General features: G+C 36.7%; 1 long non-coding RNA gene across 1 annotated transcript; it reads right to left on the bottom strand.

Moving 5' to 3' along the window:
* Positions 1–882: 882 nt before the first annotated feature.
* LOC123368341 lies at positions 883–2,902 on the bottom strand. The gene is made up of 3 exons (XR_006578742.1): positions 2,784–2,902; positions 1,678–1,765; positions 883–926 (listed from the first exon to the last, which is right to left on the bottom strand). It is a non-coding gene; the product is annotated as an uncharacterized LOC123368341 (long non-coding RNA).
* Between the last annotated feature and the right edge of the window lie 3,340 nt (positions 2,903–6,242).

The raw sequence follows: 6,242 nt of genomic DNA, 5'->3' as shown, positions 1-6,242 counted from the left end.
TGGGTTTTGAAACACTCTCCACTTTTAACATAAAATCATGTCCCTAATCTACAATTCTGTATTTCCAAAATATCTACAGAAAGGATATCATGCTCTTAAATTCTACAAGATCAGATTCTTATACATAAACTGACATAGAACCATTGACTCAATGAAGCGGCACCAATTTATACTATTTGAACATCTGTCCATTTAGGTTTTTGGGGCAACTTATATAGAGATCTATTACCTTTCTAAGGAACCTCATTGGTTTAATCTCTGTAACATATTTCCATGTGGTCCTGATCTCTGGGCCCATGGAAAGGGAACTTATTAGGATGTAGGAGACTCAGGTTTGAATACCTAGTCTGGAGCAGGGACTTGAACTCAGGTCACCCCTCCTTCTGATGAGTATTGTAATCACCAGACTATGGGGTATTTTGCAGTAGAGGGTTCTACATCTCCCCTATTTATGCTGTTTCACTTTTTAGTAATAGATATTCACTGTGCCAGAGATAGAGTGATTAAAGCACTCACTTGGGGGTGGGGAGATACGAGATGTAAATTCAAATTTTATTTCTGCCTGATTTGGAGAAAGAGAACAATTTACTCTGAAAAAAAAAAGTTTTGCTTGGCTGAAATTATTGTTTCAAATTTTCAAATAGTTTCACCAAAACTACTTAAAAATATTTAGTTAGTTAGTTTATTCTCCCAATAACTAACTATTTGCTAGAAAAAAAACCACCCCTGCCCTTCTTTAATCATTTTCTTAGCACACAGGCCCTACCTGTATAAATCATTATACTGAGGCTATCTAAACTCTCATCATTTGCTATATAAAGTAATTGTATATGTACCTAATTTGCAGAGCTGGAGGACTAATTAGTTTACCAAACACATCTTAATTTTCCTTGTGTTGTGGATTTTATTGCAGTCTCATTTTGTCTCTAGCAGAAAGGGAAAAACAAAGATGAGATTCCTTGATCAAATTGCTTCTCAGCTGTTCTGCTCAGCAACCTTCATGACTTATTTTATTATTGTAAATGAGTTTGGTTTTATACCTGCAAGGAAATGCTTCTTAAGTATTACAGCTGTTAATAAGCAAATCCAAGGTTTCACATGAAAGTCAGATTATGGCTATTACTCACAATTCATAAAGAAATTTGACTACATTCGCAAACCACATCTGCTGTGTAGTGTGGGATTTAAACAAATGTGGATTTTTCTTAAGTTTTCCAGGGAATAATATTGTCTCTTAAAACATGTCCAGTTACAGCTGGCAAATGTGCACTTCCTGGTCTACTGAACAAGGCTCGTACTTATGAAGTTCTATTGCCATAATTCTGAAAGTGGCTGCAAAACTGGTAAGAGAAGGATGTGCTGAATATGCAAATAGGATATCTTTCTGAAGCAAGTTCTTGAATGTTCTGGGAGACTGGCGGTTGCAGGTGCTGCCAGGTCTCTTCCCGAACACAGGAATCAAACCATTTGTTCCCGAGGCTAAGATATCTCATGCTTCCTTAAATAGAAAGGGATGGGTGTCTGCACATTTGGACAGGGGCGTTCACACATCCCAGCTGTTGGCTTTTCTTATTTAAAAAGTCCATACTTCCGCAAAAGCACGTGAATGTGTGGAAAACAGAGGTCAATAATAAAAAGTTAAAGATCCAACCTGAGCAAAAACAAAAGTATGGTTACCAGGTAAAGATCCCTTCTTTCTTTAACCCCTAAGTCCATTCTGGATTGAAGGTTTGGGTATTGACCAGAATCTTCACCGTGCAGGAATCTAGAATGTGAGATAGATTGAAATTACCGCTAATAGCTATTATTTTAATCCTATTTATGTCAACAGCAGTGAAACAGTAGCTAGGAAAATAGCTAGCACATGATGTCCATCCCTGTTCAGCAAAAGTAAGTGCTTTACTGAATAGAAGTGAACTTAAGTATATGTTCTTTGCTTTGCTTTGCTGAATTGAAATACTGTCTTCCAGCTGCCCTAGCACCCTTTCTTCTTCCTTCAAGTCTCATCCCATTCCCTTTGTTTTTAAAATGGAAAAGATAGAAGCAGTGTCATTACAACAATTCTCTCCCAAAAATAAAAACCCTCATTATAAAGCATGAAGTTTTACTGTATATTTCAATTTTCACCTAATTCAATCACTTGTTAATTTAAACCCATGTTTAATTTGATCAACACCTGTATAGAGAAAATATTTATATTACAAATAATATAGATTCCACATTTAATTTTCCTCAATTTGTATTATTTAAATCAGTATTAGGATAATTCAGTCACTGACTATAGAAAGATATTATTTAATTATCACAAGACCCAAGATCCAGAATAAGAGGAAAACAACAAGAAGACCCAAGTGATAATTAAAGATGACTATACTAAAGGTTATTACTCAGATATTGTCACTGGCATTATACTATAACAGCTATCATGTGCCGTGCAAGCTGTGATACTGTGTGCACTCTGATAACCACAGGGATAAAAAGATCAACTGCTTATTTTAATCAAAGCAATTGAAAAATAGAAGAGGGCATGATTGGAATAAGAGGAAGCTGCTTTGTGTCATATTAGAGTCTGGTGGAGACACTGATTGCCCAAAGCCATGTTCTGATCAGACAGTTGGGTGGTTTGGTGGTGTCACAGCCCTGAATCAACTGACAACATTGCACAGTTGGAACTTTCATTAAGGAGAGAGAATTTCCTGTACCTATTATATTAAAATTTATTATTCAGATCCTTTTACACTGGGAAGGGGATGGCAAAAAAAAAGAAAAAGTGCTGGGCCTACCTTTCTCCATGGTAGTCTATGACACCACATATCCTACTACTTCCTGTGATGACTCATCCCTGAGTTACCTCTGAGCCTATTTGAGAGAAATGAGTTATCAGTTAGCTTCAGGGTTCAGCCAATCCATAGGAAAGGTCCCACCCAGCTGATCCCCAGGCAGGTACAGGTTACTAAGGGAAGCAGTCTCTCCAGTCTGAACAACATGGTGGTGTACCCTGCAGCTCCCAACCACCACAGGGTGAAGTCACAGAGGTAGCTGGAAGTCACAGATTCCGTGACTTTTGCGACCTCCATGACTAAATCGTAGCCTTAATCATGATGGTTATGGGACTCCCATGGTTGTTCAACCAGAAGAGAGACCATAATGCATCATGGGACATGTAGTCTGGTCACAGAGCCCAGGCCACAAAGAACAATAACAAAATTGATTTTCCAGGGAAGCTCAGTGGCCCAGTCCATAGAAAGAGAAACATGCAAAAAAAAAAAATTAAAAAATCAGCAAAATTAAAACTTTTTTCCTGGCAAATATTGATTTTGCAGAAACTGCATTTTTTATAGAATAACTGTGACAAAAAATTGCCAAATTCTGGCTAATTGGAATAAGCCAGTCCAAGCTATGCAATAATTTATTGGTTCACTGTTTTTCTGGCTGATAATACAATGCCATACACATTTATAAAATGGAATTATGTAATTGTGACATAGTTGAGGGAGTTGGCCCAGAATGCATTACTCACGTTTACAGTGTGGTAGTTGTGGTAGATTCTTTTTTTCAATTTTGACAAAAAGACATAAATAGGTTGGGATACAATCATAATTGCAATCAGAAGTGTGTGAGGTATCACCTCGCTGTTTTAAAATGGTGGAGACAATAATAGTTTTGGGAGCTTGGGGTTTTGGATTCTAGAATTTCTAGCTTGTGTCTATTTTGTTTTAACAGAACCCAGATCTTATTTTCTTTAGGTAATGGTGTAACACTGTCCAGGCTTTCCCTGATTCAGGAGAGTATTACAGAAGTCATTTTTTTGTAATAAATGGATTTGATGGGTGGTTTATAAGAAGAAATAGGATTGGTTTAAGAGAGGGTTGGGTAGATTAATGTACTATGATATTTTTTACAAGCACCTAGAGCTTGGGATAAAGGTTTTAAAAGTAAATCCATATAAAAGGGAGACTACACACTCAATACAAGACACTCTCTCATCTCCTGAAACTTTGCTATTTGTAATGTAAATTTTTTCTCCTGAAATGCATGTTACCCCGACATCTTCTTGAGAACTATGTTGTCAGCTATTAAATCCCTGGAGAACAAGCTGTGGGTAAAAATTAATGCAAGCCTGCATCAAGATGAACAAAACTTGATGAGAGACTAGATGTTCTGGAGGATGAAATAGTTAGCAAAAGCACTCAGCCTGTAAATGTTGAGATGGAAAGTTTAAAGGCTGTCTCTGGGGCTTTGATTGGGGAAAGAAAGTTTTGCTAAAACTTCACAGTGGAGCTGCTGGAAAAACAGTGTTAAAGATATAAGCCTATGTGGTTTAAGTCCCAAGGAAATAAGTAGTCTTTTTTGCCCTTAATACACATATACAGTTGCCACTATCATTAACCCTAAGACAACCAAATGAAGAAAAAAAGTATTTTATAAGTTTTGTTATACTTTTGAAATAGCTCCCAAAGAGTCTCTTTTTCACCTTGACTGGTCATATGCAAAATAATTATCCAAGAACAAAAAACAAAACAGAAAAACCCACACTGTGGGAGCTTCTGTTTTTCCTAAGCTCTTTTCTTTGCTGTTTTAAATGCAAATGAATATAATGTTCATGAAAGTTTCCAGACTGATAGCTGCCCAAGAGATTGACTCCTTCTGACTGTCCACAGAACAGGTTTACAGACTTGACAGCAGAAGAGTGTTGCCCTGCCAATGTTCCTCAACATGCCTGACCTTTGGGAAGTCATCTCTTGGGGTGGTTAAAGAGGCCAGTTATTTTCCATGTCTCATTCAGTTCTTAGCCTCACTGCTATGATTGCAAACAAGGCTAGGAACATAGGAATTGACCTACTAGTTTCTACCAGTGGTCTCTCCAGTCCAGTATCCTGTTTCTCAGAGATTGTCCAATACCCTTTAGATTAAGAAACCCTCCAGTAGGCAGCTGTGGGATAAGTTGCCCTCATGAAAATTTCTTCCCAACCCCCAATTACAGGCTGGTTTATATGCCAATTCTTGAGGGCATATAAACTCTTCTTTACTCTTCAAAACTCTTTTTTACTTTGTAAATGTGTATGGCTATGGATCTTCTTATTAGCATATAAATATCTAGCACTTTTTAAAATCCTGCTAAGGTCTTAGTCTCAATTAGTTTCAAAAGCTAATTGCATTGTATGAAAAAGTATTTCCTTTTATCAGTTTTGAATTTCCCACCTTAAATTCCATTGAATTTCCCCTTTCTCTTGTGTCATGAGGGAGGATAAGAAGTTACTGATCTACCTTCTTTATACTATTCATTTCTTAGATAAGAAGGGACATGATCAAAGTATACATCTCCTCTCTGAAGTAACAGTTCCTGTCTTTTCACTCTCTCTTCATGTGGGAAGATTTTCCATGCATTAATAAATGCAAAGTCAGTATATAATCACAAATCTTCTAGACTTAATTTTTACTATCTTATTGCTTTTTTGAAATGGTCTTTTTAGTCACTATCAACCTGAGCAAGATTCATATATATTCGTGATGTGGAGGTGAAAAGCTTTATATTCCTATACCAAGCCTCAGAACCATCTGGTCCTCTCAATAACATGAGCAGTGTCTTTCTTATTTGACTGGGTTGAACAGTTAGAGTTTAATGTTATCATATAACAGGAAAAAACTCACTGAGTCTGGATTAGGCCAAGGGAGAGAGCAGGGAGAATTTAGAAATAGAGCCATCTGGGAGCTTAACAATTAAATGCTTTTTGGTCAGAAAATGCTGATTTGTTGAAACCAAAACTGGTAGCAGGAAAGGGTCAATTTTGATAAATCTCCCAATTCAAAGCATTTTGCGGGGGGGACAGTTTTTTTTTAATTTTAAATGACTTTGTTTTAAAACAGTACATTTATGCTTTCAAATAATAAAAGGTTTAAACTGAAACAAAACCTTTCAATTGACCCAATCTAAAGAAAAAAAATGTTTGGATGATTGGTTCATGAAAAACATGTTGACTTTTTGTCCCACTCAGAACAGGAAAAATGTTGAAATCTTGAAAAGTCTCACAGGATGGGTAAACAGTTTCCCACCAAGCTCTATTTGAAAAGGAATTTAGGAAGACCTTAGAGATCTCCATAATCTCTAAGGTAGCCTAGAAAAATTCCAGGGGCCTAACTGATAGGTCACTATGGAGGGAGGTAAATCCTTTGAGAAGCCTGTTTGGAGTTGTCAGGTTTTACTGGTTCTCTAAGAAATAGTATTTATCAAATGGTTGTTC

The sequence above is a fragment of the Mauremys mutica genome, chromosome 1 (assembly GCF_020497125.1).
Source record: "Mauremys mutica isolate MM-2020 ecotype Southern chromosome 1, ASM2049712v1, whole genome shotgun sequence".
NCBI lineage: Eukaryota > Metazoa > Chordata > Testudines > Geoemydidae > Mauremys > Mauremys mutica.
Note: the sequence above shows the minus strand (reverse complement) of the source record. Positions and strands in the feature narration are given on the sequence as shown.